Here is a 15848-nt window from a genome sequence, read left to right as displayed (position 1 = left end):
CAGGATGCATTATGATTCTGATGGCTTATGGGAAGAAGGTTGGCAAGGCCATTTAATTAGATATGTAACACTTTACTTATTAAGTACCCCGACCAATCATTGTAATAAGAGTTACAAATACAACTGTAACTCCTTTGTGATTCACCTTAATAATAACAATAAAAAAATAAAAACCCTGTTTTAAAAGAAGACTACCAAATAATAGCTTACTTGATTCATATAATCCTCAGAAACATTCAAGAAAAAAAATAGGACTTTTACATCCTCATTTTACAAGTGACATACTGAATCACAGAGAAGTTAGGTGAATTGCCTAAATCACACAGCTATTAAGTGATAGAGATACTATCTTAGGCAATCCAACTCCAGAGTCTATATTCTGGACTCTTTCACTACTGATAGAAGAAGATAAGCTCTAACGCTTAAAAAATAGTTGGGAAGTAGAGATAGAGAGGGTCAAAAATCAAGGTTAAAGTCTACCAATGCAAAAAGATGTTGAAATCGCATGACAAGCACTAAGTTGAACATAGTGGTGTTTATCTGTGATCCTAGCTACTTAGAAGCATAAGTAAAATGATAGAGGTCTGAGGCCAGCCCCAGGCAGAAACTTAAGATCCTACATTAAATAAAAACGAAAACAGAAATGGCTCAGGTCAGAGCTTAAATAATAAAACACATGTCTAGCAAGTTTAAGGCCCTGCTGTCAGTCCTAGCACTCCCAAAAAGAGAGGGGGAAAAAAAGAAAACATGGGAACATAGCCTCTAGAGATCCTGCAGTAGCATAGCTGAAACTTAAGAACTATACATCCATCTTATAGAGACCTTGATTCTCTGCCACTCACCTATGTGTATAAAGATTCAAACAAGTCCCTTCTCCTCTCCTAATCCTTGCTTTACTGTGATAAAAATAATATTTAAACTTAAAATCGATGTCCTCGTGGACTGGGGAGGTGGCTCAGTGGTAGAGCACTTGCCTTGCATGCCTGAGGCCCTGGGTTTGATTCCTCAGCACCACATAAGCAAAAAAAAAAAAAAAAAAAAAAAAAATCGATGTCCTCCTTCCTTCTACCAGACAGAGAATAGAAGGCTAGACTTCTTCCAAAGGGAGAAGTATACATTTGAAATGAAGAGAGGAGAAGAGGTGGAAAAAGACAAGTTAGAGAGTAGGAGAGAAATAAAGATGGATAGATAGAAAGATCAACACCTTTGGAGCTTTAAAGTTTTCTTTTCTTGTGTGTGTGTGTGGGGGGGGGTGCATGTGCCTGTGTGGTACCAGGGCTTAAACTCACAGCCTCATGTTTTCATTCAGCTTTGTAGCTCATGGCTGGTGCTGTAGCATTTGAGCAATACCTCTAGTCCAGCACTTTGCTAGTTAATTTGAAATAGAGTCTTGAAGGCTTTGCTGCCTGGGTTGGCTTCCATCCTCGACTCTCTAGGTCTCAGTCTCCTGCGTTTTGAAGATTATAGACCTGATCACTGGCAACAAGCAACTCTAAAGATGTGAAAGTGTGAAAAGGCCTAGCAGAACACCTGATCTTGCTTTGATCCTTCTTCTAAGGCCCCTTCCAAATTTCAGATTTTCTTGGCCAGTGAGTCATTTGGTACTCTTAAATAGTTGCACTGTGAACAATGTTCAAGCCCATTTATCCTAGAAGAAATTATTGCAAAGATGACTACTACTCTTGTTCCATCAAAATTTATTTATGCTATTCATTAGTAAAATTCATTTGAGAAATTCATCTATGTTAAGAAGACCTCATTCAGAGCCTTAAACAAAGTACTTGCTTAATAAATGTTTGTTGAGTGAGCAAATATGGGAAAAATCAAAAAGATCATAAAAGAAATGAGAACATTGAGCCTAAGAATACAGGAGGAGGAACAGAATAAGTGAGAAACACAACAACATACAACAAAGGGGCCCATCAGCTGCACTGGGCATAGATGAACATGAACTAAGCAACCCAAAGACAGCAATGGGACGGGAGGAATGAGAGGGAAAGAGGGAACAGCTGACACTAAGCAAAAGGAAAGAAATGTAAACATCACCTGATATGGAAGAAATAATTTGTACTGTCAAAGCTCATAGAATTCACGAACTGTATACACCATGCTTTATAATGACAATGTGCCTTGTGAAGGTTAAAATGTGTTTGTGAATTTAACTAAGTATCACTATTCCACAATACTGTGAAATATGTGAAATTTATGTAATCACCTAATCTCATTTTTTTTTTTTAAAAATGTGAGAGAAGGGATGGGGTAGGAGCAATGGGCGACAATGTTGTCAGACATCTTGTACTCATATACTGTTTTGCAGAATGGGAACTTCTTTGTACAACTACTTAAAGATAGTAATATAAAAAAGAAAAGAAAGTGCAAATGACTTGGTAATGCATACATCCCTTTCCTTAGAGAACAAAGAATAAAATCCAGGGCTCTTGAATCTCAATACCGTGCTCTTCTCACTATGATTCAAAATTGGGGAAAGGTGAAAGGTCGATGTTTGTGTCAAGTTTATACTATATTCCTATCTTACCTTGACACCTAAATTTCATAAAGAATATGGTCAATGTGGTGAATGAGTATTTCTGAGAAAAGTAGCAATATTGGGGAACTTTCCTTCTGGTCTTCTTTGGAACAGGCATCAAGCTTGGTATTTATTCTGGACCCTCCCTGAAACTCCATTTCCCTTCTTATACAGTGAAGAGCTTGAACTAGATAATCTCTAAGGCTCCTTCCAACTCAGACATTCTAACACTTTATGGATCACATCACAAGTGGCTTTCAACCTGAAGAAACAATTGTAGTACAACTGATCATCTTTCAGAAACCATAGAGGATGGGAGATGTGCCAAAAGTTTGAAGCTGAGCAAATGTGTCTCTTCTCCAAAGAGGGAAAATGAGAATACCAGAAGCTAAAGCCCAGTGAGCTTATGGCAATTGCCTGCAAACTTCCAAAACAGATTATTAAACAGATGGTTGTGAGTACTTGGAAAAGCAATGATCATTAGAGACTCGAATGGTTTCACTTTCGAATGGTTTCACTAAGAACAAACCATGCCAAAATAATTCCATTTTCTTTGTTGATAGGGTTCCTACATTGGTAAGTTAAAAAAAATGATGAAGATGTTTGGGCCTCTGAATTTCACGAGAGTATTACACAAAGTTTGTGGCAGCAAACTACTGAATAAATAAATATCAAGCTGACTGTGTACTAGCCCAGCAGAGTTGAGCCTTATTCTTGCTGAAAAAACCAAAGGGTATAATCCTAGCCATCAGGAGGCTGAAATCTGAGAAACCTGATTTGTTGCCAGTCCAGGCAGATAAACCCAAAAGACTCTTTAATTAACCAGCTAGGAGATGAGCGTAGAGCTGTGGCTCAAGTGCTAGAGCAATAGCCTTGAGCAAAAAAAGCTATGAGAGTTTGAGGCCATGAGTTCAAGCCTCAGTACTCTCTCTCTGTCTCTCTCTCTCTGTCTCTCTCTGTCTCTCTCTGTCTCTCTCTGTCTCTCTCTGTCTCTCTTTCTGTCTCTCTCTGTCTCTCTGTCTGTCTCTCTGTCTCTCTGTCTCTCTGTCTCTGTCTCTGTCTCTGTCTCTGTCTCTGTCTCTGTCTCTGTCTCTCTCTCTCTCTCTCTCTCTCTCTCTCTCTCTCTCTCTCTCTCAAACACACACACACAAAATCAAACACACAAGTGCAAGTACAAGATGTACAAAACATGCAAAAACGCCTTGGAAATTTAGTTGGCTGCAAAGCATGCTGTGAGCCAAATGTAACATAGACTAATGACATCTTATACATAGAATAGTGCTGTCATCATTGATGGTAATACCTTGTATCTCCTTTGTACCTCTCAGACCATTCTTGGAGTTGAGATAAGCTGCTTGTTGATAGGTATATAAATTAGAGTGGAGAAGGTATTCCAAACTTTAGCTTGGCCTTGGTTAACTAAAGAGAGAAGGGGGATTTTTTAATGTCAGATGAATCTCTATGAGAAGTACTTCAAAATCATTCTTACAGCTCTATATATCACAGTATTGTAATGTACAGCGTCTTCTATAGTAAAGGCTTGAAAGAAACTTGTTGAGTGAATAAGCAAACAAAATACTCATGCTCAACACAAAGGAAACCTTCATAGCAATTGAGAGGGAGCAATGAGTAGTGGCATGTGAGGTGGTGAGTTTATCATTACCCCAGGTGTGTGAGGTAAGGCTGCTTATGCCATTGCCACAGCACTGCAGAGGAGATGTGAATATTAGATGTACATTGGTCTTTGAGGCACCATTCTTTTTTATTTATTTTTGTACATTTTTATTGTAAAAATGTTATACAGAGTGGTTATAGTTACATGAGCTAGATAATGAGTACAGTTCCTATTGAGCATTGTTGCCTCCTCCTTTGTTTCCCCCTACCATCCCTTTCCTCCCCACCTCCACAGCTACTCCCCCTCCCCGCACTGAAGTTGTAAAATTCACTTTCAGCATTCCTTAAAAATAGATCTAGGAGATCTGGGCACCACTGGCTCATGCCTATAACCTTAGCTACTTAGGAGTATGAAATCTGAGGATTGCAGTTTGAAGCCAATCTAGGCAAGAAAGACTATAAGAATCTTATCTTTTTTTAAAAGTTTTTTATTGTGAAAATACTGTACAAAAAAAAGAGAAAATACTATACAGAGGGTTTATAGTTACATGAGCAAGGTAATGAATACATTTCTTTCTTTCTCTCTTTCTTTTTTTCTTCCTTTCTCTCTTTCATCCTTTCTTTCTTTCTTTCTTTTGTCAGTTGTGGGGCTTGAACTCTGAGATTGGGCGCTATCCCTCAGCTCTTCAGCTCAAGGTGAGTGCTCTACTGCTTGAGCCACAGCACCACTTCCAGTTTTCTAGTGGTTTATTGGAGATAAGAGTCTCTCAGACTTTCCTGCCTAGGCTGGCTTTGAACATTGATCCTCGTATCTCAGCCTCCTGAGTAGCTAGGATTACAAGCGTGAGCCATCAGCACCTGGCATGAGTACATTTCTTATCCAGCATTGTTGCCTCCTCTTATCTCCAATTAAATACCCAAACAAAAAAAGAAGCCAGAAGTGGAGCTCTGGATCAAGTGGTAGAGCACTTACCTTGAGCAAAAGAAGCTAGGGACAGCACCCAATCCTTGAGTTCAAGGCACAAAACAAAACGGAGAGACATCAGTTGGCAGTGGCTCATGCTTATAATCCTACCTATTCCAAAGGCTGAAATATCTGAGGATCATAGTTCAAAGGCTGCAAGGGCATGAAAGACCATGAGATTCTTATGACTAATTAACCATCAAAAAGCCAGAAGTATAGCTGTAGCTCCTGTCATAGACCACTCGCCTAGAGCAAAAAAGCAGAGGATCAGTACTCAGGCCTTGAGTTCAAGCTCCAGCACTGACAGAAAAAAAATTAATGAGTTTAATTTTTATATGTTTTTATTGTAAAAATACTGTACAGAGGGGTTACAGTTACATGAGCAAAGTCATGAGAATATTTCCTAATTTTTTAACCATTTTTCCACACTGTTTTATTTTCTTTAAGTAATTTTACAAAGATATTTCAATTCAACATGTCAGGTTATGAGTACAATACATCTGAATTAATGTCATCTCTTCCATCATTCTCCCCCATTTCTCTCAAACCCACCCATTGACTCAATTTTACTAGTTCCATTTTCACATATATACATTGAATATTATGACTGTCATGGAGGTGCATGCGAGTCATCTATGAGGAGGAGGAGGGGGAGGCAAAGGGATCACAAACTTGAGATTAGCCTGGGGTACATCTGAGGCTTCTTTTAATTGGACTATTCTCCAAGTACATGGATGTATGGGTTGTACTCACATCATTGACAATCCCTACGTATGTATCCAAACATTTTGCCAGTAATGATACCAAACCAGCAGGGTAATAGGCTTCAGCCTTTCTACCACATTGGCCATGTTTGGCATTGAAAGTCTTGTACATTTTCTCCTGTAAGATTTTCTTCACCTGTTGTTCTGTTTGCCTCAGATGATTGCCTCCATACCTCCTCCTACGCTTTCACTCTATTTCAGCAGCTAAAGCTCCTTAGAGGAAATTTACTGCAACATTTTCATTGCTCACTTACACACTAGTGCTCAGAAAGGTTTCATGATTCCCAAACCAGTGCTTTTTATCAGTACTACCATTAGATTAGATACTGTGGAATAAAATCTCATTCAATGGACCACAGAAAAAGAAACACATGTGACTTAAGGATACAATCTCCAAGCTATGTCAAAAAGGAAGGAAAAATAGTTTGGAACAGTTTGCATAGTAGGAGTACTGTCTTTTATATTAAGCAAAAGGGATAGAATACATATGCTAATTGCTTGTATAATTTTATTATATTGGATTGGAGCGGTCAGTCCTGGTGCTTGAACTCAGTTCTTAGACGCTGTCCCTGAGCTTTTGTGTGTGAGGCTAGCACTCTATCACTTGAGCGACAGCTCCACTTCCAGCTTTTTTTGGTATTTAATTGGAGAGAAGAGTTTTACAGAAGTTTTTGCACAAGCTGACTTCCAACTGTGATGTTCAGATGTCAATACCTTAGGATTACAGGTGTGAGCCACCAGTGCCTGACATATTTTGGATTTTTACTGTTTACCTTGTTACAGCTTTAGAATTTTAAACCATGTGAATATATCACCTATAACTTAAACTACCCATAAAAATGTAATGCTTATGTAAAACCTTCTATCTGAAATTTATGCTGATTCACAATGATTTGTGGTCTTTTCCTACATCTTCATGGAGCTTCAAAGGACTTTACATTTATCCCTGGAGATATGACTGACATTTTCCATGTTTTTGTGGGGTTTGGGTTGTTGTTGTTCCAGAACTAGGGCTTGAACTCATTACCTCACACTCTTGCTTGGCTTTTGGAGCAAAGCTGGACCTCTGCCACTTGAGCCACACTTCTATTTTTGTTTTTTGCTGGTTAATTGGAGATAAGACTTTCATACACTTTCCTACCTGAAGTGGCTTGAACCAGTATCCTCAGATTTAAGCCTCCTGAGGTAGTTAGAATTGCAGGTGTGAGCCACAGGTACCCAGCTAGGAATTGCATTCTTAAACAGTTTGTTGCCCTCCTCTCAGCACTGGAAGGGCCCAAAGCTGTGCTTTGCATGTGGCAAAGACACATAAAATAATGATTCAACTGGCTTGTTTTTCTCAGGTCCAGAGGCATCACAAGCTGATGATCCTGGCCTCTCCTTCATGGAAGAAACAAAAGAGTGGCTAGACCTTCAGGGCTGAGAGAAATACAAAGGCTGCAGTTGTCACAGCATGCATTTTAATCATGAGCATCATGTTAGGCATCTGAGAGAAAATGTAATTCAGAAAGGAATGAGAGAGAAGGGTGTGTGTGCATATATGTGTGTACATGTATACGCTTACATTAGCATGTGAATTTAGAAGGTTGACACTGAAAACTTTTAACAAAAATAGTTTGCTTAATGCTCACACAACAAATGAAGGTTGCCAGGAAAGTGGATGTATTTAACAGCCTGTAACATAAGTAAGCTTAACTTAGCCATGAAAATTAGCATAAGCTTCAGTGTCCAAAGCCACAGGGAAGACAGCCTGCACCATTAGGGAAATAAGCGCTCTCCTTTCTCCTGCACTTAGTATTGGTGAAGAACTCTGGGTGTTTGCTACGTAAAGAACCTGGAGACCTTCCAGAATGTATGATGGAATAAGAGATCCATTGTAAGAGAGAAGCAGGGTGAACTTGGTGCAAATTGGAGGGGGTTTCAGAGAGTGAACGCCACTGAAGATGACATTTATGAGTCATTCTGCTCCTGCCACCTGCTAATCTTGAACTGAGCTGCAAAGCTGAGATAACCATATGATTCAGAATTGCTCTTTCGTGTGTGAAGCTTCAAAGTTACAAATCTTGTCACAAAGATGAGAGAAAAACAAGGACCCTATAAATCAACATGGAACAAACTTTCCTTTTTCCAACTCAGTGATTGGTTTCTGGCAATAAGGGAACACTCAACGGAATAGCCATTGAAGCAGCTCTGTAGTGGCAGATGTCAATGAAGCCAGGCACCAGTAGTTTTAGCTACATAGGAGGCTAAGATCTTCCAAGGTAACCTGGGAAAAAAGTTTATGAGACTCTTATCTTCAATTAACTACCAAAAACTAAAATACAGATGTGGTTCAAGGGGTAGTATGCTAGCCTTTTGCACAAAGCTTAAGGAGAGTGTCCATGTCCTGCATTCAATCCCCAAGTCTAGCATAGAAAAAAAAAAGATGTCAATAAAATTCTGAATGGCAGGGTTGCTACTGTGACTTGGTAACTGTAATTCCCCAGTAAATAAAAATAGGCTATATACCTCCAGGCCTTTGCTTATGCTATGCTCTTATGTCTAGTAATGAAGGTGCCTCCTTCTTCCTTCTGATCTAAGTAGAAATGGGAGTAAATGACAGAAAGGAGACATGGATCAAGATGAATTTTGCTCACAAACTAACATGTTGAATTGAAACCACCTTATACGACTACATAAGCATAATAAAATGAAAGGTATTTGTGTCCAATACAACTGAATTACATGTGTAATTTAATAAAATAGTCTTCTTACTAAATGTAAAAAATAATCATAAAATGAACAAATAAATAAAACAATGGAAATTAAATATCCCTCATTCTAGGAAGCAACTGATTCTTCTCTCCAAAGAATGTTACCAGCTTCTTGGATTTGCAAACATGTTAAATTCCCCGGGGAAAAAAATGGGTGAATCTACTTATTGGTACTGACCGCAGTATTCATTGAGGTGCATAATAAGAATAGGGCCAGTCTTCACCTTGGACAGGATAAATTTACACATAACCATAATAGAAGTTGGATAAGTGCCTGGAGAACGCTACAAAGAGTGTTAGAGCTTCTAAAACACGTTGTGTCAGTAAATCCAAAAAACACAAAATACTACCCTGAACCATACATGGTCCCATTTACTGGAGTTAGGATGTCTGTAACAGAACACATATAATAAAGGGATTTAAGGCTCAGAATCAGTGAATTCATTAAAGAAAAATTTACTAAGCCATGACAGGCACTGTTCTCTGCAATGGGAATATATCTGTGATCAACGAAAATATACTTGTACCTTACTCTAACAGAACTTACTTTCTGATGGAAATAAACAGATAACAAACAAGTAAACAATAGTAGGAGGCAGATTCTGCCAGAAGTGATACAAAATAATACAAGCAACATGAAATTTGGTAACATGATAAAGAGTAGACTGGTGGTCCAGAGCTATATCAAATAATGTTGTGGACTGAAGGTTTGTGCCCCATGCAAAGATTGAAGCTCTAATCCTGATGTGATGGCATTTGGAAACAGGGCATCTGGGAGATAATTAGGGTTAGATGAGATCAAGAGGAGAAAACCCTGTTTTGATGGACATAGTGTCCTCTAAGAAGAGATACCAGGGAGCTTGCTCTGGCTCTGTCCATGCACGTTCAGAGAAATAGTAATGGCAATATAGTCACCTACAAGTCAGGAAGTCTTCACCAAAAACAAATATTACAGGCACTGTGATCTTATACATCATAGTCTCTAGAACTAAGAGATATAAATTTCTATCATCATTTGATTTGTGATATTTTCTTAATGAAGACTAAGACAACCAATATAGATAAAAGGTATCTGTGCAGGTGGTATAACAGCTGACACCTGAAAGGTTCAGAGGAACAGTCATATGGCTGAATAAACAGATAATGCAAATCCCAAGGACAGAAATGAGACTGCAGTTAGGTGAAGAGAGGTGGAAGATGAAGTTGTAAAGACTGATATAAACCAGATCATGCAGAGTCTTGTGAGCCATGAATATAAATTTCAAGAAAAACCATTGGAGTATTTCAAGCAGGCAGTCAACATGATCTAATCTAAAATTTAATATGACTTTCATTGCTATGAAATGGTGACAAGAAATATAAAAATTGAAAGAAAAAAGGTAGGAGGTTTTTGTAGTGTTAAATAATGACAAATAATGATTAAAAGTGATAAATAATTGCCACAGTGCTGGAGATTAAGGCATGGCTGGATATAAATGTATTTTAGAAATGAACAAATTTGCCAAGCCCCGATGGCTCACACATACCTGTAATACCAGCTACTGAGGAGGCTGAGATCTAAGGATCACAGTTCAAAGCCAGCTTGGGCAAGAAAGTCTGTGAGCTTCTTATCTCCAATTAACCACTGGAAAGGCAGAAGTAGAGCTCTGGCTCAAACGGTAGAGCACCAGCCTTCAATGAAAAAGCTTTGTTCCTGAGTTCAAGCCACAAATTTGGCACAAATAAAAGAAAAAAGAAATGGACCCATCACCCATACCTCCTACATTTTTCTATGGTAAAGCAAAAGTAGAAAAAACTACTAGACATGTAATCATCACTTGTTCTCAGAGTTAAATATCGGTTTTGGTCTCAAGATGGAAACCAAAAGGAATAAAAACATGTGAGGAGTGATCTAAACATAAAGCAAAAACAGTGGTTGATTGGCTTGTTTGCTAGTAATAACATTAGTATTTAGAACACTGAAGCATCAGGAAAGCTTTTGGCCTGGCATTCATGTAGGGGCAGATAACAACTACTGAGTGCAAAAAGACAATTCCAGTCAATTATGTTTTATGGTGTATGTAATAAGCAGATCCTTACATTAGTTATTAGAAACAAGCTGAGAGAAGAAGGTTTAAGAAAATTAATGGCATTTCCTATACTCCATCTCTAAAAGATGGAAATAAGGAGACAAAATGTTTGGAAGTTGGGCTAAAGAAAGGTCAACTATGGCAAACACAAAGAATACATGCTCATTTGTCCACCTTTTTTTCCCTAGAGGTTGTTCGAAAGCTTTTTAAGGCTTTGTGCCCCTAGAGATACTATATAATTCTTGCCAGAGAGACCTAAGGGAAAGGAAGTTAGGGATTCTGGGAAATCTGTGTACTTCCTGATTTAAATAGTTACATGGCTAAACATATCCCTCTCCTCCTATTTTTTTAAATGGAGTTATGATAGCTAGAGCATCAGTAACAATTTTTGTGTCCATGAGCAAAATGCCAAAGATATGTCAATGATGTCAGTCCTGAAATCAATGAATGATTAGTAATCACTGCACATACCTTGCTGTGTGAGAAACACTCTTATTTATCTAAACTACTATAGTAGAGTTTCTCTTAATTACAAGGCAAATGCAACCCTAACTAAAATCAGTAGTTAGTGTGGGGTGGGAAACCACTGCAGGTCTACCATGCTACAGAAAATTCATAGAGAACACACAATACTATAGACTAACAGATAAATGATAAGCTACAGATTATATGTGATGTTGAATCTCAGAAAACAGGAACACTAGATATTGTTGTAGTCAGGAAGAATCACTTTTGATCTAGCAATGTCTCACTCCTTTCTTCCAGGCCAAGATACCTCCCTAGGTTTCATCCACTTTGAAAGAAGTCATTCTTCCTTGCTCCATGAAACCAGGCATCTGACTTCTGCCTCACAATTGAATGGGAGCACAACAACAAAACAAATGGCAGACCCAGTATACTTTCTGTAGCAGAGAACTCTGGGGATGTGGTTGGTGTCCCTATTGGACTTGTTAAGAATCTTCTGATAGGGCTTAATATCTTGTAGGCAAGCAACCCCAAAAATAAACAAAAGAGAGATGTGGCAACTATCTTAAAATGTTCAGAGCCATCTTGGAGCTGGAGTTCCTCAAATTTATCACTCTGCCTGAAACCAAATCAAATCATACGAACTAAACTTATTTGTGTGTGTGTGTGTGTGGTGTGTGTGTGTGTGTGTGTGTGTGTGTGTGTGTGTGTGTGTGTGTGTGTGTGTGTGTGTGTGTGTGTGTGTGTGTGTGTGTGTGTGCTTGTCCTGGGGCTTGAACTCGGGGCCTGAGCACTGTCACTTAGTTTTTTTTGCACAAGACTGGGAGCCACACCTTCACTTCTGGCTTTTTGGTAGCAAATTGGAAATAAAAGTCTTATAAACTTTTCTTCCTGAACTAGTTTTAAATTGGGGCTCTCAGATCTCAGTCTCTTAAGTAGCTAGGATTATAGGCATGAACCACCAGTGCCCAGCCTGGACTGAACTTCTTTATGGTCAGCAGTTTCAGCCCCACACAATCATCCTCAGAATTTCATACCACTCTTGCTTTATCTCAGCTCTTACTTTGATATTCCAGATACTCATCTCCTATTCTTGGGCTTGGCAAGAGAGCAATGAGAGGGGGATGAGGCAATAGGAAATAAGCAAACTTTTCATGTCACTGCCTTTCATTTTTAGGGTTCCTTTCCCTTAGGTGATTGCATCATCACAGCAAGCTTTATTTTTCTAAAGGGAAAATATTTCTGAGTCAGATCATGCTTTCAGCTGTTAAAACTCATTAATTCTAAACTGTGAATTAGTAATCCAAAAGCAGAGATCAGTGCCCTGAAGGAATAAGAATTCAGATGAGAAAAAGGAAGAATACATTTGAAACATGAGCATCACTCCAGGAGACCACCATCTAGGGGCACCATTAAAAGAAAAAAATATGAGAATCTTGAGAGAGAGCAAGGAAAGTGACAAGAAATACTTGGTATTTGTCTTTATTTTACCTTTTGAAGGGTGCTGCTCAGCCTTGAAGTCTGCTTCCAATGTTTATAGAATCTATCATTATAAGAACTTCACAAAGTAGAAAGACTTGGGTGATTGGGTGTTCTTATCTAGAATCTTAAGAATGAAATGATAGCAAAGAAACAGGAAACAATTTAGAATTAAAAACGACAAAAATAATGGTAGGCATTCAAGGCATCCTAAAGGGACCCTTTTCATTGATTCTTTGAGCTACCAGTATCCTGTCCATAAATTATCTTTCATCTCATGTTAACTACAAAAAGTTGCTATTGTTGGCAACCAAGAACATCAGCCAGAACAACAAAAGAGATAAAAGTTGATTTGGGAATCAAGCCTTATAAAACAACACCCTGGGGTTAAAAATGATTAAAGCTGGGGCTAGAAGTGGATTGACCCATTTGGATGGAGTTGTCACCTGGTGGGGAAATTTGCTTAGTGAACAGGAAGCAATTCACACTTGCTTGGAATCTAGAAACATGTGCTCAGAATCTAAGCGAATATGAAATAGGTTTGTGGGGAGTTTTTTGTTTGTTTGTTACCTGTTTGTGACAGTTTTGGAGCTTGAATTCCAGAACAGGACACTATCAGTTAGCTTTTTTGCTAAAGGCTGGTGCTTTACCATTTGGCATGCACTTCCTCCACTTCCAGCTTTTCCCTAGTTAATTTCAGATAAAAGTATCTCAGATGTATATGCCTGAGCTGGCTTAAAACTGAGATTTTAATGTTCAGAACTCTGACACTCAAGTAGCTAAGATGACTGACCTAAACCACAAGCACCAGGCAGGCTTGTGGGATGTTTCACAACAGCCCAGTAAAGCAGTCTGACTACTGTTTGCAGTTGCGAGATTCCAAGGTAACCATGAGCTGAAGATGAAAAATAATTTTATTTTTGTAACATTTCAATAAAAATTATTTTAACCATAAAAATACTAAGTACAATTTGAGAGCTTGTTTGTAGGTTCTAGCAGGGGAGCGCAGCTACTCGTATGCCCTTGACCGAAGACCGGTCCTCCTCTATTGGGGATGGTCCTGAGCAGCTTAGGGAGGGACGCACATGGAGCGGTGAGGGAGGAAGGGGACACCCGCCTAGCCAGCCTGATCAGCCGAATCAACCCTGGCGATCAATGGGGTGACAGATGTCGCAGCCAGATTGCCCTCACATCCACTAAGTACAATTTAAAACTGCCTTAAACACTAACAATGTTTCCTAACAAATACAAGGTTAGTGGCTTTGATTCAGGAGCTTAATAATGTCAGGTCTCTAAATCAGTATTTTTACAATGGTTCTTCCTCTTAGGTCATAGAAGAGTTGTGGCAGCGCCAAGAAACAATTTCTTCCATACCATATGGAAAGCAAGGAGGAAGAAGTCTATAATGGGGGTTTCCTTGCCAAGTTATCTCTTTTACTAAAGACAGGAATCTTTCCCTAATGTCTGCTAGATAATGTCCATTATTTCAGTAAAAATTCTTTTTAGAACAGTTTTAGGTTCACAAGGTACAGAGCATTCCCAGGTATCTCTCATCCTCACACATGCACAGCCACTATTAATATTCCAGACACTCATGGTGCATTTGTTATAGTTAATGAGCTTGCAGTGATACAATCTTATCTTCTAAAGTCCATAATTTTCATTAGGGTTCATTCTTTTATGTATTTTTTGCAATACTATCACTTCTAAGTCTTTTATTACCATATATTAAATGTACAAAGTGAGGGATTTTATTTTGATATTTCCATATATGTAAATAATATACTTTAATCATATTTATACTGGTATTTTCTCTTATTTCTCCTGCCTCCAACTTCTCTCTTTTTTAACCTTGCAAAATTCCTTAAGTGGGTTTTATTGTGATATTTTCATTCCTGCATACAACGTACTTAAATCACATTCTCCCACTCTCATCATCTTTCTTCTCCTTCCTACCTCCCACTGGTTTTCTCACCCCAAAATAATCATGCTTTAATGTTCACTTCCTGGTTTTAGATCCAGATTCCAGACATGAGAGTAAACATGAGGCATTTGTCTTTCTGAGCTTGGCTTATTCCATTTATCATGAGGATCCCCATTCTTCTTTATGACTGAATAGCACTCCTTTGTGTGGATAAACCACATTTCCTTTATCCATTCATCTGTCAGTTTGTATTTAAGTTGATTCCATAGCTAGATGGTTATTATGAATAGTGCTGCAATAAACAAACATGAACATTCAGGTATCTCTATTGTATTCTGGCCTTACATTCCTTCAGATAAACACACAAGAGTGGTATAAAAGGATCATTTGATATTATATTTTTATGAACCTCTATAATGAAGAGTGTCTTCACTAATTTATATCCCCACCAAACCTACAAGGTGTTCAGAGCCATCAACCTCTTCAAATCCTGAGCTCCCCACTTCTCTAGTCTTCTCAGGGGGTCTAACTCAAAACATTTCCCTACATGAATACCTCTCTTGGCTGTGTCCCACTCAAGCACTTATGGTGGTGATGGGGAAGAGGTTCCTGAAATCCTGATTTATAATTTATTTCAGGAACCCAGAATAGCTCAATCACAGATAATAGCCCCACCCCTCGCCTTAACATGGTCCCCAGCCATAGCTCTCTGAGATATGAGTAGTGAAAAAATAGATTTATTCCCTAAGTACTGGCTTATCAGACATGAGGGTTCAGTGTTGTACCATATTTCTGTACTATATATAAGATTTGGGAACTGTCAGATTGTTCTCTGGAAAGGATGGCCTGACTTACCTTGTGCTTGTGGCTTCAGTTTCCGGCCTCTCCTGCTGGATCCAGGTTTTGTGCTGCATTCTTTTTCCTTCTGAATAAGGCTTTCCATTTGTCTAAGCCTTTTCAACTGTTCTTTCACCTGTGTTGTTGTTGTTGTTGTCACCATCATTGTTGGTTTTGGCTGTGGAGCTTAAACTCAGGGCCTGGGCACTGTTTCTAAGCATTTTTGCACAAACTATTGAGCTACCACTTTGAGCCACAGCTCCACTTCCAGTTTTTGGTGGCTAGTTGGAAATAAGAGTCTCACTGACTTTCCTGCCCAGTCTGGCTTCGAACAACAAACCTCATATCTTAACCTCCTGAGTAGCAAGGGTTATAAGCATGAGATGAGCCAAAAGCACCGGGCTCTATCACCTGTTGTTTGATTCTCAATGCTCTTCCTCTTTTCCTAAGAA

The 15848-nt window shown here is 38.7% G+C and overlaps 1 pseudogene; it reads right to left on the bottom strand.

The window, feature by feature from the left end:
* The window catches only part of LOC138839841 (serine/threonine-protein kinase 31-like), a 62447-nt pseudogene extending 46885 nt beyond the window's left edge, over nt 1-15562 (bottom strand).
* Nucleotides 15563-15848: the final 286 nt, after the last annotated feature.

Source organism: Dipodomys merriami, unplaced genomic scaffold (assembly GCF_024711535.1).
Source record: "Dipodomys merriami isolate MVZ:Mamm:240054 unplaced genomic scaffold, mDipMer1.0.p SCAF_3, whole genome shotgun sequence".
NCBI classification, from domain to species: domain Eukaryota; kingdom Metazoa; phylum Chordata; class Mammalia; order Rodentia; family Heteromyidae; genus Dipodomys; species Dipodomys merriami.
This window is presented reverse-complemented; position numbering and strand designations above follow the sequence as displayed.